At 47.6% G+C, this 27,635-nt stretch overlaps 1 protein-coding gene across 2 annotated transcripts in view; it reads left to right on the top strand.

Annotated features, from left to right (window-relative positions):
- Window positions 1–928: 928 nt before the first annotated feature.
- The window catches only part of zic6 (zic family member 6), a 56,314-nt gene continuing 29,607 nt past the window's right edge, over window positions 929–27,635 (top strand). Inside the window, exons 1-3 of one of the 2 annotated variants that reach the window (XM_037460194.2) lie at window positions 929–1,282; window positions 7,490–7,549; window positions 12,001–12,114. The gene's annotated coding sequence lies outside the window, so the exon portion shown is untranslated. The remainder of the gene's footprint in view (window positions 1,283–7,489; window positions 7,550–12,000; window positions 12,115–27,635) is intronic. The other variant, XM_037460195.2, reaches the window with a different exon arrangement.

Raw genomic sequence — 27,635 nt, 5'->3', positions numbered from 1 at the left:
AGGATGAGTTACAATTTTTCGTTCAAATTATTGTTGAGTGTATTAAAAATACATCAGAATTGGCCAATACTATAGGCAAACAGTTATACCCCTGCAAAAAAGGTTGTTCCCTTTTGAATAATAAAATATCTTCTTTTTTTTATTAATGTTGCAGTCGGAGAGACGGTTTGGTCCCCCGTCAGTGTCAGTGCAGGACAATAGCAGCAGCGGCTGTCTCGTTTGACCAAGTGAGGACCAGGTTTCTGGAATGTTCTCGGCTGACTGTTTGGATCTGGGGTCTATGGTGCGACGCCGGGCGCTGGTTGTGAGCTGGAGGCGCCACACTGTGCCTCTGAACTTCCCTCAGCCCCTTGAATTCTACTTCCTGGGCAGGAAATTGAAATGTTGTGCGGTATTGGCATGCAGATGGTCATCTATCACGGAGGGGGCCTCGCGAGGGGACGCAAGGGTAAAGAGGAGCCCCTCTGTAGATCAGAGATGGACTGCTGGGGCCCGGGGTTCAAAGTCAAAGAGGAGAGACCTGGTCCCGAGCGAGGAAAGGGGATAGCGCTCTTAGCGGGAGTCGCCTCTCAGACGGGCCTCCATCACCCATCCTGCAGATCCCCTTGGTGTGCCTAACCCTCGTCAGACAACAGCAATCAGTCTTCTCCAGGCATCGGGTATTTAGTATTACATGTGTGCCTTTAGTTTCACTTGTCCAGGCTGTTTGAATACGACACACGCAAACTTTTCAAAGGTTTAGTGCTGACACTCAAGCCCAAGTGATGATGCCGCCTTCATCATTGCATAACGTAGCCATAAATGTGCACAGCGTACCAGGAAATGAAACTCTCCGGCGCATCACAGAAGGGTAGGGGGGGGGGGGGGGGGGTTAAGGATGGATGTGGTTATATAAAAAGTATAGAGCACAGCGCCTGTCATTTGTGACACTAGCGCGCTCCTTGTCTGGGTCTGGAAAAGTCGCTTCTGCCTGACCCCGTGAACTTGCCTGCTGCGTGACCTCGAAATTCTCCCTCTGACGGCTCCCCCGAGCACCCCTCCGCATCCTCGTGCTCATTTGTACGGGCTATTGCCAGAGCAGGAAGTGACATCAATGGGTCCAAACTAGAAGAAGAAAAAAAAAAGAAAAGAGAAAGAAAAATGTCGCAGGACGGGGTGTCTAGGATGTCCAGGACCGGTGTCTGTAATGGAGGACGCCTCAAACCGGCTCCACGACAGTGATGCTCATTGGAGGATGCAGGAGAGCGCCACACCGGCGAGACAGAGACGCACTGGAGGCTGAGTGAGTCGCCTGCTGACCGGGTGCTTTGATTCCGTCACTTTCATCCACGCAAGTTCGGGTCTGATGCCATACTTTGACGCAGTTCAGAGCAGCAGAGGCAAAACGACATGTTTTTGTGAATGGACGAGTTGTGTCGACGAGGGGGGAGAGGGGAGAGAGGGGGGGGGGCACCACTGTTTGGATTAGAATGGCAAGTGCAGGAGGGAAGAGAGAGATCGGCGCAGGACTGGTCTGCTGGGCTTTTGCGCATTTCGAGACAACTGACAGATATGTTTAAGACCTGATGTGTTTATTTCCACTGATCCAATTCATTTGGTGGCTGTGATAAAGTTCCATCGTGTTGCTTCGCACGCGTCCCCTCAAAAGCATGAATGGCGTCTATTTTTATCCGTCCCTTGCGTGCGTGCGTGCGTGCGTCGCCCTCACCGGGGAGGCACCGAGGGACCGTGCCGTGAGTCCAGACAGAACGTGCTGCAGTCACGTGATGTCTGCTGCGATGCAACCTCGCGTCAGGTGCAGCCTACAGCTGAGAGGAGGCAGCACGAGGGAGGCATTTTATTGCACAATTTAACATGAGATGTTTGTCAATACAGGTTAAGAACTACAAAAAAATAATTTATAGTGATAGCGTTAAAATATATATGTATCATCCAACTGGACTTAATAAAGTTAAACACTGCACAACTCAAAGTATTTAAAGTAAGGACATGTCTTTAATTTAAATTCTTACAATAAGTCTTGATGGAATAATATCATTTTGGTGTACTCAACTCACAAAAGGGCTGCCTGGCATTTACATTGACATTATGTTTGAAGATAATGAGGCTCTTTCCATCACATTACCACCTGATGAACAGACAGGACCGTACCCCGAGATGAACAGTTTGTGTTTCACAGTTAATCATTATTTATAAGACACTCATTCAACTGTCCAATTTATGTCGCTATTACTGGCAGCTGTTGCATTTCTCCTTATAGTCCACATTTTAAAATAACCGATATAAATGTAACAGGTGGACTGAAAATGAATGAATTTTTCACAACTTTTCTCCACCTAGCATGATAACCAGGTCGTTGGGAATTATCTACCATGGACACAACATCAAAGACTCTCCCCTTGTTATTTGATTTTGGTTATTTTTTGGGTTATTGAAGTAGTTTGAACAAAGCAATGAATTACCAGCTTTGACATTTCTGTCGTTGCATGTGGCTCTATTCCTCTGGTAATGAATGCGTGGGCTTCCTGTGCCCTCCTCTTTATGCCACCAATGCCCCTCCAATCACAATCTGTATGTACCAACACTAAAAATGAGTGTCTCCTAAAAGGTATAAGAAGATATACTGTGAAGATGTCTCGCAATAAATGCGCATTTCAGTGCTGTTAGCCGCTTGCAGGGATAGCATAACGAATATCATCTTCTGTTTGTGCACGCTGTGGGGGCACTGGTATTTTGAGTATAGTCTCTAAAGGAACTTGAGCAAAATGTGCGCACAGTCGGGTCACGTCACTCATCCTCTCACTTCGGCCTCTCGGCTTCTTGCGTCGATGAATCGCCCCCCTTTTTGCGATGGCGTTAAAGCGGAGTTGAAGACCTCGTATTCAAACCCTATTGGAGGTCTTTAATTGGCTCTGAGCTAGTCTTCTGCAATGTGAAATAAAGGAATGAACCGTACGGTTGGGCTGCTACTGTGTACGTTTGCCACATGTGTGCAGCGGCCTACTGCTGGTGTGTGTGTGTGTGTGTGTGTGTGGACATAACTCACGTTGCTGTTGCCTCCCTGTCTGGAGTGATAGCTTCATTATTCATGGTTGCGTGTAGACAGCAGTGCTTAATCTCTGAGCTCGACGGGGCGGCCTGTGACTCTGGAAGTAAATGCTTGTGCTCGGTCAGCCTTCTCTGGCCCTCGGTGAGGAATGGAGGGGCACAAGGGAGCGAGAGAGAAAGAGAGAGAGAATGAGAGAGAGAGAGAGAGAAAGAGAGAGAGAGAGAATGAGAGAGAGAGAGAGAGAGAGAGAGAGAGAGAGGACTGCTGAGCTGGGCTCGGCTAAACGGTCCATTACGTTGGGGTGTTCCAGGCCTCTAGGAAAGAGCCAGACTGGACCAGTGAGACGGGCCATATATCCTCTGCGGTGAAAGGGTCTGGGCGGGGGGTATATTGGCCCTCGACAGGTGCAGCGGGAGGAAGGCGTCAGGAGTTTAGGGCATCGAAACCAGAGATGAGGCCAGACGCAGCGTCTTTGGCTTCTGGGGTCAGACGCTGTCCTTCACCCCTGAAGGCTCCGAAGCACAGCGAGAGCCTCTTCCTGCCCGCTCACTATACCTCTGTGAGTGTGCATTAGTGCGCCTGTGCAGGGGTTATCTTTGTGTGTATTGCACAGGCATGTGTGCTTAAATGAGCCTGTGTGTGTGTGTGTGTGTGTGTGTGTGTGTATGGAGTGTTTTATGAGTGTGCGACGCAGGGGTGAGAAGATCAGGGGGGGGCACGTTTTGAGTTGCGGTAATCATCTGTCTTACTTTATCTAGCTCACACTCGCACACAGAAGACAAGTAGGTAACAAGATTTTACACCCTTATGTCCACTAGTATTATACAACATTGCACAAGGAACTTTGATCGCTCAGCTGAGAGAGGGAAATAAAAAAAGAAGCCTTGATTGACAAGTTTTCTCTGCCAGAAGTTCTAATTCCGCTGTGCAATAACGTTGAATACGAATCCGAGCTACTCTCTAGTGTAACGGGGCCACACAGAGCTGTTACACTGGCCATTAGAGGGAAGAAAAGCGGCGTTGCCAACCAGGTCAAGTTTTTTTTTTTTTCTTACTTCCTGGCAGTTCTGCTTGAACTCAATAATCCTGGATACAGCTATTACAAATCCTGCTGTCTTGCTTTGAGAACCCCAGACAGGAGACAGACTCTGCAACTTGGTTTCATTTAGCATTCCTCTGGGATTTACGGGCAGGTGTTTAACATTACTGGCAGGATATTTATTGGCAACTTTAAAGGTAACTTTTTTTTGCTTACTTCTAAATTAGGCGCACACACACACACACACACACATGCAATGTGTGTACAGTCAAGCGCAAACAAACATGCGCGCAGAAATGCATAAGGACACACACAAGGAGGTTTTCATACTCGCAGCAGTGCATTGACTGTAAGGACGCTGGATGGAGTGTATTTCTCAACCCTTTTCCCCAAACTGTCACACTTTATGGCTTTTGAGGCACAGATCCACATCCTTAGAATCCACCCGTGACCCGTGACCATCTCTATCTCCCTGTGGGCCCCCCCCCCCCTTTCCCCTCCACCCATTATGCCAGGTCAGTGTATGATGTGGGGTAGAAGTAGGGGTTGGGGGCATGGTGGGATGTGTGGCCTGTAATTACCGGAGCTTAGCGGGGCCAGTGGCTGTGATGTGCAATTCTCAAATCAAGGTGCAGCCTGAAGACTCGGCTTGCCCTCTGCTACTTGATTGCTGGCAGCTGGGTGAGCCATGTCAAGTGGCAGGCTGGGAAATGTGAAATCCCAGATAAAGCACAGAGCCTTAAAAAGCCATGAAGCTCCAGTAATGAGGAAAGTGATGGTGTTTCGGGGGGGTTTGTGCAAGCGGGCAGGTAGCGGCCCGACTGTGTCTCTGTATGTGAGAAAAGAGAGCAGAGGGGAACCTGTTTGTATATTATTTGACTTTTCTAATCCTGGATTAAGAAAGAGATCCACCAAACACCCAACAATGCTGAAGTGGTGGGGAAGGTCGGCGCAGCTGTCGACCCGAATCCCGCCGGGTCGACCTCAGACACAAATCATAACCCCACAGAACATCCTGTCCATGCTTCTGGCGTTCTCCCGTGGCCAATTCTTTTTGGAAAATGCATGTCAAAACACCGTTAACGTCCGTTGCGCGAGAGCAGGAGTATAATTCCTGATATTAAAGGCAGCAGTGCGTTTTCGAACGATTCTGGAGTCGCCGTAGCAGTTAAACGCATTCCTAGTTTTGTGGAGGCCATTATTCCTGCTTCTTAATCACCCCCTCGGCTTTTATAACCTCCCCAAGCCTTAGTGTTTGGCTGGGGGGGGGGGGGGACCACATGTGGGCAGAGACCAGGAAATAACCGCACTGCCAGGTCCTCCCCTTATCAAAGCTAACCACCACTGACAACACACCGGACACATGCGCATATATCATCCCTTTTTGTTCAGCGAACACCATGAAAAGACCAAAACCTACAACAATGCGTCCCTCCGGCTTTCTGTAATTTATTCCTTCTGTAGATGTAAATATTTTACAGGGACTCACAAACATGTAACTGTCCTTAAATAACCGGCCTGTGCAATTTTGAGCAAACATTGGTCAAGGAGAAGGAAACTGTGCCTTTTGTTGGGGGGACTGTTTGCAGCCATGGATGAATGCACATTTGGTGTATTCACAGCATCGTGACAGTGGGTCTCAAAATAAACCACAGCGCCCCTTTTAACCGTAACCATGGAGCATACAACCCAGTGCAATAAGTGTGGCACATTGATGAATGTTTAAAGGGTATTAATGCAGGTCCATGCCACACTAAGGCGTTGGCAACACAGACTTCCACTGAGTTGTGGAAAATAAGAAAAACTAAATTTAACGAGCCTGAATGTTTTTTTTATGTCATTCAGTTTTTTTTTCTTGTATTGAGCAGCAGCTTCGGAGAAGCGCCTATCAATTAAAAAAGTCTGCCCCTTATATTGCTTATGGCAATGCCCAGGGTAACACAGGGGGGAACAGACCCGGAGTGGAAGACTGCTGCCATCCATCACTCTCCCTCTACCTGCTCCCCGGTTTGCATCGCCGAGGTGTGATTAGGCTCCACCCAGTTTCTTTTTGTTGCTTTGGTCTGATGCTTTTCTTACCGTATCTTCCATTTATCTCACAGTCTGTTAAATGCAGCTAACCTTTTGGCCCCCTGGCCTTGGTTGTTGCTTGGCGTCATGTGCACAACGTGTTATGTAGTGTAGCGTAATGCAATGTTGACACTGCGCGTGATGGGGCTTGTCTGGCTGATGGTTTGGTTCTAGTCAACCCAAACACCTGGGTCCTCAAGGGTGACACGCTGTCAAGCCAGGCTTGATGGCCCAATCTAGTCCGGTCACAGCCATGCATACTGTTTAGCGGTGCGGGAATGGGGTGTGGAGGGGGGGGGGGAGGTCTATAGAAAGCCATTGCTTGTTTACCCTGCGCCTGGTGACCCCCTGCCAGCAGCTACATCAATTATCACCTTGGAGGAATGTTGGACCCTTGTGTTAAATTCTCTTTGACCCCCCCCCTGTCTGAGGAGGTCAGGAGGTGGGCGCGCTCTCCAGGGTGGGAGGGGGGGGGGCAGCAGTTAGTGGGTGCAGGGTGTGTACTGTGTGTGTTCACGTCTGTGTGGTGGTCCGGGGGGGGGGGGGGGATCCCCCTAGATCTCCGTCCTCAGACAGGCAACCAACCAGCATGTCTGCAGACCCCCAGCACGGTAAACAAGATTTGCATGGTGTGTTTACAATGTAAATTGGTTTCTAAAGGTCTTGATTTCACCTCGTGACGCACCAAAGGTGGTCTGGGAGCAAATGCGCGACACCCAGGGTTCGCGGGTGATAGATGGTTGTGGAAAAAGTTCCGGGGGGAAACTTTGTTGTCTCCCACATTTCTTACATTACATTAAGGTGTGTAAAATACCTTTTGCCCTACCATTACATTTAGGGTGCCTCGATAATTTCGCCCAACTGCTGTCACACTTTGAAGACCTCAGCATTTGTGATTTTGATGTGTTTGTTTGTCTCAAGCTGTTTTCAGAACGCAAGTGTAAACCACAACTTTTACAAGTCAGCGTTGCGCACCGTAAAGGGTGCGTGTGAATGTCGTGAATGTGAGTGAGCGACAGAGAATATACGAAAAGGGAAAAAGAGAGAGAGAGAGAAGTTTTGACACGGATATTAGGTCTGTTGGTCTTTAGAAGGGAATTAGATTTGAACATTTGAGCATGGTCACAAATTTACACATTTATTTTCTTCCTTCGGCCTGTGTCCCCCCCATGAAATGTCTTCTCGAAGTGTGAAGAAAGTCGTTGGAAAATAGTATCATATGTGCCGTGGGGAGCGAAGACACACCGTGGAAATCGATTGCGTACGGAAGCACTTTTGTCGGACCGTGATTGATGTTCCAGGCTTATGCATTTTTATCTTCTCTTTTACAGGCTTTCTATCACGACTGTCTCCAGGATGTGCTGCTGTCTGAACACCCAGTCACGGCTGAGGTAAAACACCCAAATCACTTGTCTCGTCTGCTGCCTCGTCCGCTTTTAGACGACGGTGTTGACGGTATATACCCATACTGTTTCTTGTTGGGTGTGTTTTGTGAAGGAACAATCCTTCTGTCGTAATGGCTGCAGTCAGCGGGCTGTGAGCGAATTAGTGTCCTCCTGAAATGTCTCGCTGATCTGGGACCAGCAACTGCGTCGCGTCCTCAGTCGTCTTGTGCATTGATTATCTCCCAACTAGAAGGCAGCCACCCATGAAATGCGAGGGCCTTCACTCGTTGTGACAAACAAAAGTTTCCCCGCGGTGTCATGAGATCACCTCGCCACTTCCAATTAGGAGTCATCTCCGACCCTTTTTTTTTCTCGTTGTTGACAGAGCAGGAAATCCGCTCGCCCTCGTCCCAGAGATCCAACGCGCTCATCATTTATTTATCCGCACGCATGCAGACACAACAACACACGCCCGTCCTCCACCAGCACCAGCAGCTGCCCGCTAAGAGGCCTGAGGTGGGGTCGGGGATGAGGCACAATCAGCACGTCATGTGCACCATTTTGTCACTTCAGTGGAACTCATTCGCCGTTGTAATGTTCTTTTGCTTTTGCAGCGTAATGCTGATGCTGGTTGGAAGTAATAGGGGGATGGGGGATGGGGGGGGGGGGGGTGGTGCACTTGACTGTAACCTTAATGGGAATTCTTTGAGGGGGAAGGCTATGATGTGCTGAACTTGAGAAAGCCTTTTGATCTCAGCTTGTATGCTAATGAATACGGTCTTGTGTACGCATTGTGGAGCCGCTCTTTGCCTTTGTTTATTTAGATATGTGGAGCCTTTCTCCCTCAGACGTTGTTGTGTCAATCGCATTACCCTCATTCCAAAGATAACTGCAGCGGTCGCAGGGTGTCTTTTAATTTGCTGTGTGTGTGTGTGTGTGTGTGTGTGTGTGTGTGTGTGTGTGTGTGTGTGCGCGAGCAGAAGCCGACGCTGCCGGACTCCTAAACTGCGGCTCCTTGACTGCCAGTAAGCCCCCTCATGGCTTTTGCAGACGTCTGTCTCGCTCGGCACCCTCCGCTGCCGCAGCACTCACCCGCGAGCGGCACGCTCGTTCACACGCGCGCTCTCTCGCATGACCACACAAAGGCACAAACGGGGTCTTCAGCCTCGACTGGCTCACGCACACACGCAACACCGCGGTAGTAAATCGAGGGAGGGAAGAGTGCGCCAGACAACCAGAGGGATGTGAAAGGAGAGCCACTGCGCCAGCTGAAGGATTTCGTCCCCCGAGCGTTCTGCCCGTGACCCCCGCCATGAGGACACGCCATTGTTCCCCCGTCCCGCTAGAGCTGCTGTGGCGAGGCCAGTTGCGAGAAACCAAAGTTGCAGTGGTTACTTGTCTAAAATGCTGCATCCACGTGTGCAAAGTCTTCTCGACACATTTAGCTGGTTGTGTGGCAGGTGCGTGACGTGTGCGCGCCCCCCGCGCCCCCACCCCCGTCGAGCTCAACGCAGCGGCCTCAGCGGCCTTCCCGGCGCTCTGCTCCCCCCGAGGACGTGACGGGCCGTGTTTTTTTTGAGAGCGTGTTGTTCGGCTGCTCTCCCTGTTTCTCCCTTCTCTGTTTGCCTTCCTCTAATCTGGCTGTGTGTGTGTGTGTGTGTGTGTGTGTGTGTGTGCGCGCACGTTCCCACTGCTTTGGCACAGGAAGGGACGGCCACGCCGCCCCGCTCTTTTGTTTTGCGTCTTGTAGGAAACTAGCAGCAAATTGTGGCTCAATGAGGCGTCGCTGTTTTGTTTGGTCCGATAAAGTGCAAACGAAACCGTTTGGGCCTCGCTGGCCTTCTGCATTGTGGCTGTCAATGTGGGTCTGTGTGATGCTTGGTTAGTGTTGAACATTAGGTGATGGGGGGGCGGGGGACCATTCACACAGGCTTGAGATGTCACCCAGCGTTCGGAGCTGCTGTCAGCTGTGTTTAATTGTGATGAGGGATGATTAGAGCGCTTCTTAAGACTGGGGGGAAGAGTTTGTCTTGCTTTGTTTCGAAGGTTTTGAAATCAAAATATTTCAGAGTTCTTAAACAGTCTTAAACCCGACACTTTACTAAATGATCAGAGCGAGGCATGTGTTTGGATTATTTGAATGTAGGAAAATAGTCCAGTTTTTACCTCAATTAATTAATCCAGAACCTTCAGGAACTACTTATATTATAAATGAAGAAGTTGACTCACTAGATATGCAACTATTTCATGAAGTTCTTGTACTTCTAGAATTTGAGTGATGCAAGAAGGAAACCAGTTTGGGACGGAAAGAGTTTATTTGCTCAAAGATTGAAATATTAAGTAGGGAAGTATCGAAGTGTGTACTTTTTAAGAAAAAAAAGTTGTGCATAGGGTTTCACTTCATCAATGTTACAATCAGTTTCCTTAGCATATTCTGTTGTGGTAACTTCATACCTTCTCGGATTACTGTGAATTGATGGAAGGTCTTTACTTTTCTCCCAGCTGAAAATACAAAACAGAAGCCTCTGACAAAAGAATAAGAATACACGTATGTATTAAACGGTGCATCATCTTTCGTTGTGATTGCTCAACGTCGCCGCGATGCACAGAGAACACAATGCTGCACAGATCCCCAGATCAAGTTCATTGAGTAAAAAGCAAAACAAACACATAGCCTGGGAGGTAGACAAAGAAGGGGGTTCCTCGGGTGTGCCCCGGCCCTTGTCTAAGGCGGTTATGGGGCCCACATGGGCGTTCTGCTCTCCAGAGGCTGTTGGGGTAATTATCTGCCGGCGTGCACGTGTGGGAGTGTGCGTCAGCTTTCGGCCGCGTCTCTGCCTTCGTGTCTGTTAAGTGCGCGAGGGGGGGATTGTGGCGCCGGGCGTTTTCCCGAGCATCCCGTCCTGCGTCCTGATGCTGTGGGCCCCAGACACGAGGAAATGCATATCCGCTCAACCCTATTCACTTCTTCACGCTTGTGTGATCTGTATGTGTTCCCCAAACACATAAACACGTAAACACACACACACACACACACACACACCCTTTATGGCCATCTTACACCCCAGAGTTGAGAGAGGGGGATCTGGGAGTCTCAGAGGCGGAGCGTGCTGGGGGAAGAGGCCGAGGAGCCATCTTTGACATTGGGGGCATGGGGCCCGACGGCACAAAGCCCCCCATTCGCTGCTCCTCCATGTGGAAAATGGCAAGAGAGCAAGAGGAGGAGGGGATGGAGGCCAAAAAAAAAGAAGAAAAAATGGAGAAAAGAGGAGGAGGGATTGAGGGAGCGACAATTAGTGGAATCTGCTAATCACTAGGAGAACACTAATTTAATTGACGTGGTGAATTTGAATTAATCTAACTCGTCGATAGGCAGAGCGACAATGGACCAGTGGCTTGAGGTCTGCGGGTGGAAGCCCGAGGAGGGGCAGTGACAGCTGAGGGCCGGGGCCAAGCTCTTTGTTACAAGTAGCAGTGTTGTTGGGTGAGAAGGTTGTCCACAAGGAGATTATAACCATTATGCCTTTGACCCTCCGGGATAAGTATCTCCATGGCTGCGCCGCTAACCCACAGCAGACACGCAACATAGCGAGGGCTGTTTATGTGTGTATGTTTTTTTTTTTATTTTCAGCAGAAGGCAGAGTGAGTAAACAAGTGTTTTTTTTGTTTTTTTTTCAAACCACAATAAGTCTGACCCTGATAATTCCAAAGCTTTGGAAGAGGAAAGACACAACAGGATGTGGGCAGGGAGAAGAAAAAAAAAAATCCAAACACTGCGGTCTGTCCAGTTCGGCTTCTGGAGAAATCAATAAGCTATTTAAGGTCATCCCGAAAGCAGCATCAATGTCACCCAGCTGCTACCAGAGGGGTTTTTAATGAAGCCTCAAGAAGTGACGTTGAGGAAAAAAGATGCAAACCGTGACTCTCAGCCCATTTATTCATTACCAAAAACATTTTAGGCAACCGCTTTCAGGCTCACTGGCGGTGTGAGTTGGCTCTGATGCTCTGCTTCAGAGATTCAATGTTCATAGAGATGTGCACCGCTGCGATTAGGGGTCTCCACAGCTTTTTCAGTGTTGATGCCGATACCTGGGCCTTGGTTATGAGCCGATGATTAGTACCGGTCCAATATCAGTGCTTGAATTGACTAATCTGTATGAGTGCGTGTTGCATTTTCTTTCTCACCATTTTTAGAAGCCTTCCCTTTGCGTGATTTTAAAAGATGTGATGCCCACAGAACTAACAAAGTTTTATGTCAGCCCCATTAAAAAATCAGTTAACTCATTTAATTTGACTCACCAGTTTCTTGATGGATAAACATGATAATTAATAGTCACCAAATCACAATGAATATAGTAACAAGTTTAATCGGAACCACACAAAATCCAATGGACATTTGAGAAAATGTATTCTGAGAAAATACCCCCCACCAATATCACATTTGGTGCATTCCATAGGCACACCTCTAATGGAGTCCAAACAGGCCGGGACTGGTTTGGCACTTCCTGCTAACACAGCCCATTGATGTGTTACTTCGAGGACAGGTGAGGAGATCCACCACCTAGATGAAGGTTGGTAAAATAACCTGCAACTTATTGGATTTGTTGAAGATTCCATGGTCGTCTGCTCTAAAGAGACAAACTAAATATGAATAGAAAATGCCATGTTTAAGCTGCTATAATGTTCTTCTCTCATAAATGATGGGATACTCAAGGAACAGTCATGTTAAGTAGCCCTCTCCAAATAGCACACTGCCCATAGACGTTTCAGCTCGATAAAACTCGAAAAAAAAGTTTTAAGACAAACTGGGTCACATGTTTTTGGCAGACCTTTATTTCTGTTATCAGTCACAACAGGAAAAACATGCCATCCTTTATGTTTTAGGCAGGTGTAACTGTTAAACACAACGGTTACACAGAACATAGTCATTTTTAGACATTTGTATCTGCATGCTTTAACTTCCATTTTTATCATTTGCGTGTTTTTGTTACCTGTGTGTTGCAGTGGTTGATGTGGTATTGCAAATGCAGTGTTATTTTTTGCATTCCCTTTATTTTTAACAAGTGATTGTAGCATAATGGTCAACAGCTGCGTCCCGAAATTGACGACAGGTGCGTCTGTTCCGCCCCTTTAAGCTCCGCCCCTTGGAGCTGGCTTCCAGATTTAACCCCCAAAAAGGGGGAAGCTGTCAGTTTACACACAAGTTTTTAGTTCGAACTTTGACCTACATTTTTACTGTGCAATGAGGGATTGTTAGCTCGTTAGCAGTCCGTTTGAGATGCCGCCTGCTTCGTCTTACTTGGTGAAACTGTCTTGTACTGGATCTGCATTTCCTTTTAATGAATCCGGTGTCACCCTATGGGTGATGCAGATGATTGCCAAAGACGTAAAAAGACCCCAGGTTTCAAAACAATCCCTTCAACTAACGATGGTTGTCTCTTGTCCTTGAACCTGACACTGATGGTCTTCCTTGTGGTACGTCCGGTGCTGGATAGCATCAAACTGGTTCCGTTCACATCGGGGTCATTCCAGTTTCCTCCGTTTGCCCCCACAAACCCCGCTCATCTGCCCATTCCCTTCGAACATCTCTTTGTTCTGATCCGAACGGACCTCCGCATCGCTACGCACTTCTCAAATGCACATTGTGTGTTTTTGATCCATCGCTCTGCTCACAGATAGTTCCATTGTCAGAGGTGACTTTGTAGAAGTGGCAGCGAGTCAGAGGAGACTCGGGATACTTCCAAGTCTTTCAGCCCAGTGTAATCCTCTTCCTTTATCTCTCTGGCTGATCTGGGCCAAAGCTCTGTGTGTGTGTGTGTGTGTGTGTGTGTGTGTGTGTGTGTGTGTGTCTGTGTGTGTGTGTGAATGATTCAACGACTGCCTGCTTTTTCTGTTGATCTCAGTCACGTTTCCCCCCCCCCCCCCCCCCTCCACTTACTCTCCAATTCTTACTTGTATCCTATTGCCCTCTCATTTATTCAGAACGGCCTGCGCTCTGTCTTCCCCTCCTTTCTGTTTTGCTTGGGGGCAACAATAACAATGATCCCTGATTGTCAGTTTATAAAATGTTTGATCATCTTTTTTTTTTTACGCACGCAGGCACCGCCTTGCACCGCCTTGCACCACAAACCAGACAGGCAACTTGGATTATGTCTTAAGAGTCACAGCTGGATTGATATGTGTGCTTACTGTGTTACTGTGTGTGTGTGTGTGTGTCCTTGGGGGGGGTTGGGGAGAGGTCTGCATCTGATTGGCCCGCTGGCGCAGCAGCCAGGAGAGATGCTGTGTGGATAGATGTATGGAGACTAGTGTGCAGATCTGTGTTCTAATGCAGCTTGCCTACCAAAAGCGCTGGCCAACGCTACACTTATTGGATGAATTGCAGATTAGATCTGGTGCAACTGTGTGTGTGCATGTGTGTGTGCGCGCGCTTGGCTGCAGGTTTGCGTGTCGGCCCAGTTAATCGTTGCAGGAGCACTTTTGTTCTCCATCAACCAATCCTTCTGTTCCCTGCAGTGATCCCGAAATGCGTTTCCCTCTCTTTCTCCCTCAATCATTTGTTTTAATGGCAGGTTTGAGCTGCCGTTCCAGATCGACGCCTATCTACTCACTGTTAAACAATTACGACTGCACTTAAAAGGTGAGAAAGGATCCAGCTTTAAGTCTGAGCAGTAATTGATTAAGGGTTAAACTTTCATCAGCTTTAAAGTCTCCAAATCAAAACATTGTGCTAAAAGAAGGCTCACATTTACTGTTGTTTTGTCTTGTTGTCATGGCTTAGTCCTTTGGTTGAATAATACATCAAAGTGTAGAGAATTTCGCACTTTTTTGGGATGAAATTCCATTACACCTCCACCGCCATCAAAGAGATTCAGCATCAGTGCGAACTTTAAAGTGAAATTATGAAGATACCAATCCACCATCTGTGGAAACAAGCAGGGCTCCAGATCAGGACCGTTAGCAGCTGGATTATGACAACAGAGGGGAGGAGAAGAGAGGGGTAAAAATAAAAGCCAAGAGTAGAAAAGGGAAAAGAAGAAGGGAGAGGCGAGGAGTCCTGAAATCAGCTGCTTGTTATACCCTCTCGGTGACAGTCTGGCCTCTAACTCCGTCATTAACCTGGGTCGGTGTCCGGCTAAACTGCCCCGGCTTACCACACCATAGATGAGGCACACGCGTTGTAAAATAAACGGCGTGAGCATCCACGAACACGCACACACACATTCCCATATGGACGCGCGGCACAGAATTCCAGATATACATAAATATTCACACACAGAAATGGCCGCACCATCGGCGCGGGAGGACACACAGCAGAGCTCGTTGAAACCATGGCAGCACCGTCAACCCCCAGACGGCTCCTCTCCGCCCATCTGTCGGAGGAATTCTGAGGCGAATTCACCTGGAATGGTGTCTCAATCTCCTTCGGCGCCGGGCTCAGCTTAGACCGATCATCTTAGCTCAGCGGCTCTGCCTCCCCTCCCTCCCTCCCTCCCCTCCCTCCCTCCTCGCTAACTCTCTCTCTCTCTCTCTCTCTCTCTCTCTCTCTCTCTCTCTCTCTCTCTCTTAGTCTCTTTAAAGCTCGTCAGCAGTTACCCGGGCACAGCGGTCTTAGTAAGGCTGCTATCGTAGCTAAGTGTCCCCGGGCCTCTTGGTTAGTGGTGCCGTCTTGTGTGTGTGTGTGTGTGTGTGTGTGTGTGTGTGTGTGTGTGTGTGTGTGTGTGTGTGTGTGTGTGTGTGTGTGTGTGTGTGTGTGTGTGTGTGTGTGTGTGTGTGTGTGTGTGTGTGTGTGTGTGTGTGTGTGTGTGTGTGTGTGTGTGTGTGTGTGTGTGTGTGTGTGTGTGTGTGTGTGTGTGTGTGTGTGTGTGTGTGTGCGTGCGTGCGTGCGTGCGTGCGTGCGTGCGCGCGCGCGCGGTTCACAGATGGCCACCCGAGGGAAGGGGGGAGAGAGGGGGGGTGATGGAGCGAGCTGTCTGAGGCTCCAGCAGCCCTCGCGTCTCTCAGGCAAGGCTGTCTGTCTGCGGGCATCTGCACTGGCAGCCCCCCGTCCCCCCCCCGTCCCCCCGACCCTCTACCAACACCACCGTCGTCATGGCGGCCTCGCCATCCAGCGCCGCAGTTTGGCAGCAAGCCGCAGAACGGAGCCGCCCGTGGAAAGATTGGTTCCCCTTGACCTCAGATGTGTCAATGTGTGATTTATTTTGATGGATGTGGATTATAGTGAAATTACAGATCTGGGGTTACGTTGGGAGAAGAGCGGACTGTGGCTGAGGCTAAAAGTTGCTCCGTACTACACACCGTGTCGGCCTGTCGGTGGGAGGGTATAATGGTCTTGGATTGAGACGTCACCGCACACGATGGGAAGGAACGTTGCGATGCTTTTATGTTCTTTTGAGCCGTATAGTTTCAAGCGTCTCATGGTCGTCTCATGGACTTTGTCCCTGACTGCCACCAATACACGAGAGTTTTGTTTTTCTTTGGACTGATAATGAGTCGCTTTTGGTTCCAACTGGATGTTTCAGTCAAAGACCCCTAATGCACACGTGCATCCAAACGCACCGTAATGAATGCAACCCTCGTCTTCGAGTAGCAGAGTTCTGAATGGTTCGGACACTGCGGCGGCACAGTTGACACATCTGTTCCCTGAGAAATTTCTGGAGGTTTGGGGCGCTGGAGGTGTTGGTATGCACTGATTAGCACAAGACTATCTTTACCCAACCACAGGGTTCCTACTGGGCTCCCATAAACCGTTTATTAAGCAGTCTGTTGCCATGGTTTTTAGCCATGTTCCAATCAGTCCTTTTTTTTGTTTTTTTGCTTAGCATTAAAATAAATACCATTTATTTATTCCTCAAAAAAGCCCATGCCTTCTGCATCAACCAACTGTTGTTCCTGTCAGACTTATTATGCTAAATCACGTGTAGTCTGCATTTAATGAATCTGCAGGATAGGGGGCTTGGGTGATGATTTGAGTCTGATTGGAGGAGGTCTGGAGAGAGTCTTTACAAGCTGACACCTTTGGCTCGTGGATGGGTTTGAAACGGGGGGCTATGATGAGAGAAAGGGGTCGTAATGAACTAATAAAATCAGCTTGTGTGCGCGCGCTGCAGTTCTAGTTAGAAACACAAACTTGCCATACTTTTAGACCGTCCTCTAAAAAAATGACGGTTTGGAAAACAAGATAAAATTGAAATAAAACAGTGTAATTTATGAGAAGTTGCAAAGTCTCCCTGCCTTCCTGTGCCTCAACGAGGAAAAGGTCTTCCATAGCTCGATCAAGGCCACTTCGGCACAATCATGGCACATCTCCCCAGGTCACACACCTGTGAAGTGGACCGACGCTCAGTGTGTTAGTGAGGTCAGAGGTCGCTCCATCTCGGCCGTAGGCTGTGTCTTTGGTGTTTAATAGTCTTGTAAGCTGTTCATTTCGACCCTTTGCACCTCCCTTAACAGGAAGCCGTATCCCTCAATTGAATTACAGCTAATTAAAGACTAGACCCGAGTAGTCAACAGAGAGAGGTGTCATGCAGCTCCGGTTGTTCCTTTGACTGAAAACATCTTAAGTATTTTCAATATCTACGTGTAATTTTTAATGCAAACCCTTTTTATTTTTCCATGTTGTTCAGTCTTACAGAATTGAACTGGGATGAAGTTTTTTTTTTTTTTTTTTTTTTTTCAAATTCTCTGCCAATCAAGCAAATTGTTTTAAAGGAGGACTTCAGTTTTGGGGAAGGATTACGTCGCCGTGACGCTATGCTTGTTTATCCACTCCCAGTTTAGCTGCATTGTTAATTCACGGACACGAGTGTGAAGTAAATCGTCCACATTTTGCCAAGAACATAAACAGGTTAATAGGTTCAACAGGCCAGTGTTTACAGGATAAACATTCTACGGTGTGAACTCCTCCTGACCTGCAAAGCTTCTACTTTAGCTCTTTGCGTTATCAAGTCATTTCAGTGACCAAGTCAATCCAGGTATTTATTTTATCGGCATGCCCCCCCCCCCCCCCAGCCCGGCCCTTCATTGGCCAGATTGTCGGCGCGATTTGGACACAAGGGGACGTGTGACTGTCTGCAGGGTGTAAAGATAATCATTAGGCAATTAATGGCCACCAAAAGGCCGCCATTAGTGAAGTGTCGACTTGCAATACCTGCTCGGTGTGTGACGCGGTTTGCAGGAGGAGAACCTGATAGAAAAACCAAAAGTTAATTGCACCGTGCAAATTCAATTAATTACACTAAGTTAATTGGTGTCTGTGGCGTGTTTATTGGACTGCATCACTGACTGATGGTTTCATCTGCTGAATGAGAGCAGCTGTAGAAGCATGTGTAAAACCCAGGCGCCAGCTGTTGCACTGCTTTGACCTGCTGTTTGGGTGTTCAAAATTTGCAAGGTCAAATGCAGTGTTTGAAATCTGAGACCCTCCCCTTATTGACACTTACAGACCCCCTAGAAGCCTAGAAACCCCAATGTTATGGGGTGTCATGAAAAAGATTTGTGAAGATGTCACAAAAATGTATTTTTAGAAGACCGAAGCGTTCATTATTCCCCTCATTGGCCTTCTCTTTATTTCCAATATCACTTCTCTTTGTCATTATAAAATCAGCTGTTTCAACTCACTTCTTCGAGATTGGAAAAGAAAAAAATGACGAGAAAGAGAGGAAACGTTTGACCTCATCTACACATTTTCCACAGTTAGTCATTTGCTGCTGCTTCTTCGCTGCGGTGGTTGTGGTTGCTGCTGCTGTTGATGTTATTTCTGGTTTTGATGCTGTAGTACAAATGTCAGTTTTTCCTTCCTGGATGGAAGTGAGTGACAATGATCACTGAGGGAAAACACTGAATACAGGAACATACAGACTCAGACACGCAAACAAATCCTTTGAAAGACTCCAGAGAGTTTTCTTTTTTTAAGTCTGTAAATCTTTTTTATTTTCCTCGCTGTTTCAGGATAGTATTCGTTGAGCATTTGTGTGTGTGTGTGTATTCTGCAATCAAAGGAATCTATTTTATGTTACCACTGCCCTACATATTGTAGCCGAGGTGGAGGCCCATCAGGGGGAATGTTTTAATTATCAATGCTGCCATTCTCGCTGACACCTCTATCTCGTGCAATATCAAGTCGCAGCATCCTCGACTCAAAAGCATCCGTTCAACAGGGACACACACACGGGGTTCTGCGTGTTCTCTGCTGCGTGGAATTTCCTGAGAACTGATGGAGACAGGAGTCATTTTGCTGCAAATAGGACAGTAAGGGGGGAGAGAATTGCAGGCAGGCAGGATGCCACGAAGGGGAAATACACACAGATGGCTTGACAGACTGACAGAGGATGAGAAAAAAAGTAGAATAATGAAGAGACACAAAGACACACACGTAATGTAGGGTGTATGTGCGGATACCTGCACAGAGGTGTGAGCACATCGATGCTTCGTCATGAATCTACACAGGATTCTGCATTCACCTGTACACACTTGCAGAATACACTTTTATGTTGGTATTATTCCATTTTTGCCCCTTCAGATCAAAAATGATATGTGTTTCCTTAAACAAGCCCAAATGAATGAATTGGTAATTTAACAAGAAAGCATCCTGCTACTTTGCTACTTCCAGATACTCAAATGTTATTAATTTATTTAAATTCAATTTATATTCTCGTTTACAGTGCATCGGATATGTGTTTGTGGCTGTGGATGGAATAAAACTTGGAAAAAGTCACCCTGAACTCTATCAAACTATAATGAGTTTTCTGTATTTTTAATCATTTTACAAAGTGATTGGAAGCACGAGACCAGTCCTATTTATGTTTTTGTGACTTGAACTACAATCTTTCCTGAGTACTTCTTTTTGGTCTAAACCTAGCCACATGGAGGAGTCGGGATGTTAACCCTAGTCTCTTGAGTCAAGAATGTAGCTTGCATTTCAGTGGAAATCACATCACAACTGGGCATAATGACAGACATTGAAATTTTCATCTTAACCATTTTTTGCGAAAATACAAAATAATATGTAAATATCATGTTTTAGGAGACACCGTTGCCCTGATAAACCATCTCTGAACCAAGCTAACTTCCTTTTGATTTCCAAAACAGCTGCTTAAATGAATTGTCCATTATTTAAATTGACATGTTTCATCGGGCCAATGATCCAAATGCTGTTTAAAAAGGTCATTCGTGTGGGGGACATCTTTATCAGGGTTTGGCATGGATGTAGCTACGTTGAACACCAACATTCAGTAGCTGGGCTACATCTACGGACGCAGGTCGGTGGCAGAGAGCAGGCCCCGGCTTGTGCTGGCTGATGGTCTCTTGGCATTGTGGGGGGGGGGGTGGTGCATGCGCTGGATCCTGCAGGCTCTTCTGTCACCCCGGCTAATTGAGTGATCCTGGTGACCCTGTAGCAGGACCTTTTTAAGTCATAACTGGATGTCTGGCCCCATGAAGGGTGGCGGTTGCGGGACCTACTGGCACATTGATTGATGAAATGATGAAAGGATGGATAATAGACGGAGCGGGGGGGGGGGATGCGCTGGCTGTACCATCGTCAGGAAGCGGGGTAAAGTGTGGCTCAGTGGCTCCGCATTGAAGCTGCGAGCGGTGCGGCTTTGTCTCTTTGCGGCGGCGACATGGCTGCAATAGATCACCGTGCTTTGAGGCACCTTGTGTAAAAACACTGAACCGCTTCATGAAAGTGGAGGGAGAAACCAACTCGAGGCATCTGCCTTGCTGCAGGTGTGCGTGTTTATTGAAGGGACCGTTGGACTGTTTCGAAATTAGTAAGCTACAAACATATGAGAATAACACTTGACAGATGCTCACCGGGTGATATCATGCCCCATCTTATGATTTTTCATTAAGTATGCTGTAACAGCTGCACTTGTACATCTCACTCCGCGGCGACAGTCGAAGCATGCCAAGTCTTCAAATAAATAAAGAATTCACTCATATTTCAATGCATGTCTTTGGAATCTCTTTCAATGAGCATGTGACACTTTTCAGTTAAGTGTTTTTGTGTTAACAAAATGGAAATCTTGATTTTGCTAAGCTAATTATAGCTTGTAGCCTGTTGCCAAGCAACCTAATGACAGGAGACAGCGGGGAGTCAAGAATCTAACCTTTGGCTGGATGGAGCCAAGAGGTGATTTCCTTCATATTATTTTCCACTGATTTACTGTGTCTTGACTGTGGAGTTCTGGTTGAAAGTATGCTGTAAAGTAGCTGTGTTCTTTACATTATAAAGAGGAAAAATAATTTAAACCGTAAGCATTTAATATGTGGCAGGCAGCTTTAACAGGGTGTTGTTATAAAAATTCTTATATCTATAATCCTTATACATGAAGACACATGACTCATTCTGCGCTGTAGAAATGTTTATTTAGCTTTTATGCATCAATGGCTTCATATTTATACTCACAGGGCATAAAGGCCTTGGTTAGTCAAAGGATTTGTATCATTATTCGGCAAAATGAAAGAGCACTAATGAGCTGAGTAATGAGATAAAGGTTTTTGTTGACTTACGCCATGGTCGTATACTGTTAGATTACAGTGCAAGGCACCATGCAGAAGTGAAGCCTCCGAGCATCATTCATTACTCTGACTGTGCCGGATTAATAATATATATTTAGAAATCCTTCCTTTGGTGCATCTATGATACACAAATAATGTATTCAAGGACCCCTCTGCTATGGCTCCATGGACAACTTTTAATGTTTTTTTTTCTATATTGCTCACATTGTCTTTCCACCTGAGATCCCCCAAAGACGAGGTCTCTGAAAAATTCCTTGTTGGTGTCTTGATTTTTCCTCCTTCCGAGGGAGAGTATTGAAGGAGAGAGGGTTGGGGGGAGGAGAGAGAGAGAGAGGGGGGGGTGGTATCCAAGGCTCAGCGTCAAAATAGTTTTGAAGTATCTGTGAAAAGACTCCTCTTAATCCGTTTTATTTGCTCTGCTACCTCCGAACCATTTGTCCAAACCCTCCATTCCACCCAGCCATCTCAGGGATTTAGTGTGGTAGAGCAGAGGTGCAAGCAGACAGTTAAAAAAAAAAAAAAAAAAAGCCATCTGGTTGGATTGGGGGGGGGGGGGGGGTGTTTGGGGCGGAGGAGTCGTGCTGGGCAATCAAAATGACGGACAGCAGTGAGAAGTGTTTTGCGGGCTCTCGCGTACATGCAAAGTAGCCCCGGCTTGTGAGCTTTCACGGCTCCCTCCGGCCTTCAGGTAAACACTGACGGGCCAAGGTATGCGTTCAGCCCCCTCCACCCCCCCCCCCCTCCCCCTCCCCCACCACCACCACCACCACCACCCTCAGCGCGCGCGCGTGTGTGTGTTTTGTTTGTGTATGATAATAATGTGTTTGTTGGCTTGCCTGCGAAGGAAAGAGAGGACCGACTTGTGTTTACGTCCATGTCAGGGGCCTCATGTTTTTTGGTGTTTTACAAGAAAAGCTGCCAGGTTTACTTCGAGTTTTTCATATATATATATATATTTTGCCAGTGGAAGGTGTTTGACCAAAGAAGTCTGGGGGCTAGCAGGTGAAATAAACAGCATCCATATTTCATGAACCATCAAAAAAAAAAAAAAAAAAAAAACCTTCTTGGATTCGACACAGGCTCAGTTCTAAGGACACTGTGAAATGGGCACACAATTGTTCCTCTCCGCTCTGAGCAAATATTATAATCCCATTCTCTTATGCTTTCCGTCCTGCCCTCTCTCTCTAATGTTCACCCCGATGGCGGCCCCTTTCCCCGAGTGAAAACCCCATTTTTCACTCTCCCTTTTGGGGCTCTGTTGTCAGAGAGCAGCCCTTAGGAAGTCTTTATTTCTGCCAGGCAGAGGGCCTCTTGCGTTCCTCCACCCTCTCCCTCCGTTCTCATGGCTGTCCCCCCCCCCCCCCCCCCCCCCCCACCTGCTGGGATCCTGATCCCAGCCGGGGCAGGGCTTCAGCGGGGGGACAATTACCGCTGCTCCCCGGCTTTGATCATCTGACCACATGGAAGCATAACAGCTGACCACATGTTACAACAGACAAGGAGGAGTAAGGAGAGAAAGGAGGAAGAGTTAGAATAGGGCGAGAAGAAGAAAAGAAAGCCCCTTTTCATCTGAGCCCAAAGTTCCATTCCTCTATGGGAGCTTTACGGAGAGTTAGCCAGAAGGCTAAAATCTTTGTTTCACACCGCTTCCTTTGAGGGTGATTTATTTATCTGGATCAGGGCAGCCATATTTATTACAAACTACGTCTGGCTGCGGCCTGCAATAAAGTTCTGTTTCTATTTGCCTCTCTCTCTATCCCCTCTCTTTGGCGAGCGAGACAGAGAGAAAAAGAGAAGCAATTTGAGGCCGCCCTTGTAAAAAGAAAAAAAAAAAAAAAGGAAAAAAAGTGAGCGTTAAGTCTGCTGGTGTCGTTGGCCAAATTGTCCGGACGCCAACTGGGCTCTGCTGTCGTGTTCTGAGCGCTGTCTGGCTCTGAGCAACCCGGGCCACATCCGCCCCGAGGATGACATGTGACACACACACACACACAGGAAAAGGTACCAAGATGTTGGGGGGAATTGTAGGCATGAAGGTGAGAAGGTCAGAAATTCAAAATGGATTCAGCCACAAAATACAGATGGATTTACGATGTAATTGTGGTATTTTGAGTTGGTAAAAAATATCTTCTACGGATGTAAGTCCGCCATGTTGGGGGGGGGATTTCTCCTCACGGGATCGTGGCCATGAGGGTTAGATGGAAACTGACAAGTCTGAGGGTGAGGGGAAGGGGGGGGGGGGGTTGCTTTTGCTCTGGTTGTCAGGGATGGCCTCTTGGAGTGTCCCAATTCAGGAGGAGATCAGTTTACCACATTAAGGGTGCCTCAAAAGAACCTCTTCAATCGGCACTTTGGCCCCGGCTTGGAGGAACGGGGCTTGTTTTGACTGGTCTGCCACCTTTTTTATTGTCACCACGCTGCCGACCAAAAGCCGGCTCCCCCCCCCCGCTACACGCTGCCCTGTGCAGACCCCGAGCGCTGACGCATGCGTGCCACTGGGAGCAGGAATGCGCAAAATACGAACAGGGTCATGTACATTTGTCATTACCCCCCCCCCCCCCCCCCCCCCCCCCCCCCCAACGCTCACACGCACGTGAAAAACCCCGGGGCACACGGAGGAGATTGGGAAGACTGGAATCTGCTTGGATGATGGGCCCGGCCAAATAAAGCATAGGAGCGTTGTAAATGTACCAGACAGAGAGAACGTGTTAATTCAAATCTCTTAAATATAATTTTAAATATTCAGGTAAATTCTTAGTAATACCAATAAATAAAACGGTTGACACGTGTGTACACAAATATTTAGCATTTAACAACCTTTCAGTGAGCAGCTATGATCAATACATTTATGCAAGAAAATGACTCTGTGGCATGAACATGAAATAAAACCCTGCCCCAAAATATCCAGATTCTTTTGGGAAACACTTTGTTTCTGACTGAATGACAAAAATCACTTAATTAAATGCTTGTCTATTAAATTGAAAAGACAATCGGGATGAATAAATTCAATTATTGCTGTAAGTAATGTAATGTGTCAGAATAAATTGAAAATAATTGCATCAACTCAATTTAATACATTTTTAATTAGGATTTAATAGCCTATTATTGATTTGAGGAACTTCCATTTTTTTATTTCATTCATGACCTGTTGACAACAGATGACTGAAAAATCTGGTGTAGAGAAAATAAAGTTGTTTTTATACAAAACAAGAAAAACAAACTGAAGCTGAAGTTAGTTTTACTCCAAAGGACGGGGGGCAGTGTGAAGAGGGGGGGGGGGGTCAATTTATGATGTGGCCTCGGCCTTTTGTGTATCCTGCTTTGCTTCATAACCATTTTTTATCCGGCAGTTAAAAATAATTAACAAGTCATGCTCTTTTGTCGTCCACCATTTTAGGTCCTCGCTCCAGCAATGAAAGGCCTTTCCATCAACATGGTCGCGTAATAGTGTCAGGATGCATTTTAAAGTGCAGTAATTCAGCGGTTTACACGGCCTCATAAAATACCGACATGCCCCGATAATGAGAAGCATGAATGGAAACTTGGAGTTCCCTGTGGCCCCTGTGTGTGTGCGCGCGTTTGTCTGCGTGTGTGTGTGTGTGTGTGTGTGTGTTTGAGGGAGCGGGGAGGCGCAGATAGAAGGAAGGAAGAAAGGAAGCAAGGAAGAAAGGGGATTATTCAAGCCACACGGCTCCTCTCAAGTCTACTTCTTTTACGGGCAAAACAAACGTGCCGTAGTCTCTGGGTAGTTTTTACGTGCTCCCAAAATGCAGATGGCCTGGGACTGGTACGCAGGCTCAGAGCGGCGGCGTTTGGGACGCGAGGCGTCCAGCTCTCCCGAGTGACGTCACGCGAGCCGACGGCAAAGGTCACGCTCATAACTCACCGTCCCTCAGGCCTGACTCTGACACTCGTCGCGTTTGTGTTGACACGCAGGCTGTGCGTGTGCATGTGTGTGTGTGCGCACTCCACACGAATAAATGTAACTTCATCTGAATAAGCAACAGCTGTGTGTGTGTGTGTGTGTGTGTGTGTGTGTGTCTTACACGTCTCCCTGCACCAGGTGATCAGTGTCAAGCGGCAGGATGCGTCCTTAACCGTACGCGTACACGGCGTCTCGCTGCCGGGGAGTAAATCATGATGCGGCACGGAGGTGGTGGCGGGCGGCGTGAGTCAGAGACGCAGTCTGCTTGAGTTCACGCTCGCCGGGGATCTGGTAACTCAGCAGGTAGCCCGAGTACAGATTGAAACTCACTCTGGCTTTCTGCGCGCACACACACACACACACACACACACCGAGAGCTCTGTTCAAAAGCACGACTGTTCCTTTATTGTAGGTTAAACTGCGGAATTAAAAAAAAAAAAGTATTTATTGCATTCAGATGGTGCCTTGGTGAGCGTTGCTCAGCTTCTTGTCCTTTTCCCACACTTTCTGTGGGTGTCATATTGTTGATGGGATTCAGATTTTACTGGAATAACCTGAGACAGCAAACTGTACGATGGAAGAAAAAAAGCCTTTTTTTTTCCTGAGTAAAAGATCATTTAATGTCTCGGCTGGGCCAATGATTTGTTAGTCTCAGATGGTCTCTAGGCATTAGTCAGTTAATTACTGGAATCAGCCCACGACCTTTTTCCGGAAGGTTACCACCACAAGGGTTGTTTTTCACCTCCCATGTGTTTTTGTTAGCACTAACAAGATTGACTTATAGCAGATTTGCACTACTGTGCAAGTCGTAACCGCCGACTAACTAGAGGTTATTCATGCGCCAAGCAGTTTACAACTGGCACGAAAGGGGCGGGGGGGGCGGGGGGGGGGGGACGTCTGATTTATACGAGGAGCTCAGCAGTCACATCTGTGTTTACCAGGCCGCGGCTCCCAACGTGACTCAGCCAATCAAAACGATCCGTTTTCTTATATCTGCTGTGGCCCGAGGCCGTGTGTCGGCCGGCGTTTCTGCGGCCAGCGGCGACGAGCGTGTGAGTTACATCCTCGCATAAAGCCGCCCTTGTGTCCCGCTGGCCGAGAGCTACGGGGAAGCTGGAAATGGTCGTAAATTTAGCTGCACTTCGGATGAGGAAATCGTACAACATCTTGCATTGAATTGAACGATTGAAATCATTACCGGGGACCATAAGGGGAGGAGGGAGGGGGGGCGGGGGGGGGGAGTCGCACAGAGAACTACGTAACCCCGGCTGGTGGAAGACATGAAGGAAAGGTCAGATTTTGGGATACGTCGCTCAGTAGTAACAGTAGTAGCCATAAACAGCTGTCCCAGCTGATGCCTGCCACTAGAGATGAATTATTCACTCACTTGTCAAATCAATAATGACCCGGTCTTTAGTGGCCTACTCTCACCATGCCCTACTTATTGGGGGGGGTGGGAGGACACATCATTTTGATATCCCAGCGGTTTGCATTCATTGTAGTAGACATTCGGCCCCTCGCTGAGGTAAATTGGTTGTCATTTTAAGGATTGTTTCTGGAAAATTGGAACTTTTGAATGGAGCGTTGGCAAAGAACTGCGGCATTGAATCTGGATTTGAAGTGAGCACACATGATTAATATGGCGGTTTTGTTGAAATGGAATGGTAGACGTGGAGGTGGGGAGGGGTTGAAGGGGAATGGGGGGGGTGGGTTGTTATGTCTCCACGACAGCGTTTTACAGCATGCCGTACGTGGATATCATGCCTTTACGTTTGTTATGACGATGACGTGTTTCCGGTTGGCGCGAAGTCAAGATGAGTTGAAGTAAACAACTGAAACGTTACGGTCTCCCGATTCCTGTGTTGTTTTTTCACACATAACATTGGCGACGAGGATGGAGTTTTCACTCCCACCACCTACACCTTTCCTTTCACTACCAGGCGAGCCTCCGGTACCTTGGATCCGTTGGCTGGAGTCGTTCGAAACATATCTCGCAGCCCTCGGACTGGAGGAAGCTAGCGACCCGCGACGGAGAGCACTCCTCGTTCATTGCCTCGGTACCGAAGGACAGCGCATATTCAGAACCCTGGGACAAGCGAAAAAGTATAAGGAAGCTACGAAACTACTCGAAGCACACTTTGCAGCTCCACAGACTGTGATTCTCCGTCGGATAGTCTTCCGGCAGCGCAAGCAAAAAGCGGGTGAGTCAGTCCAGCACTATATAGCCGACCTCCGCAGCTTAGCTGTCTTCTGTAAGTTCGGTGATATGGAGCAGGAAATGATACGCGACCAGCTTGCAGAACATGCAACCCACCCCAAAATTCGCGAGAAGTTGATTATGTCACCGGATGATTTGACTCTTAAAACGGCGCTGGAAATAGCCTTACAGATCGAAAAAGCTACCGAACTGACGTCACAACTAGCTCCCCGCGGTTTCTCTCAGCCCGCCTTAACACAGCATGTGGAAGATTCCGAGCGCGCACCTAGCCCTGCATCATGCGACACGGAACCAGGAATTAACTACACAGCACGCACACGTGGCCAGCCACGTCAAAGGTGTGGCAACTGTGGCTCCTCTACACATATGAGCAGAGCCCCAACATGCCCGGCCAGGGGACAAGTATGCCAGTGCTGCGGGAAAGACAA

The sequence above is a fragment of the Pungitius pungitius genome, chromosome 2, assembly GCF_949316345.1.
Source record: "Pungitius pungitius chromosome 2, fPunPun2.1, whole genome shotgun sequence".
NCBI lineage: Eukaryota > Metazoa > Chordata > Actinopteri > Perciformes > Gasterosteidae > Pungitius > Pungitius pungitius.
Note: the sequence above shows the minus strand (reverse complement) of the source record. Positions and strands in the feature narration are given on the sequence as shown.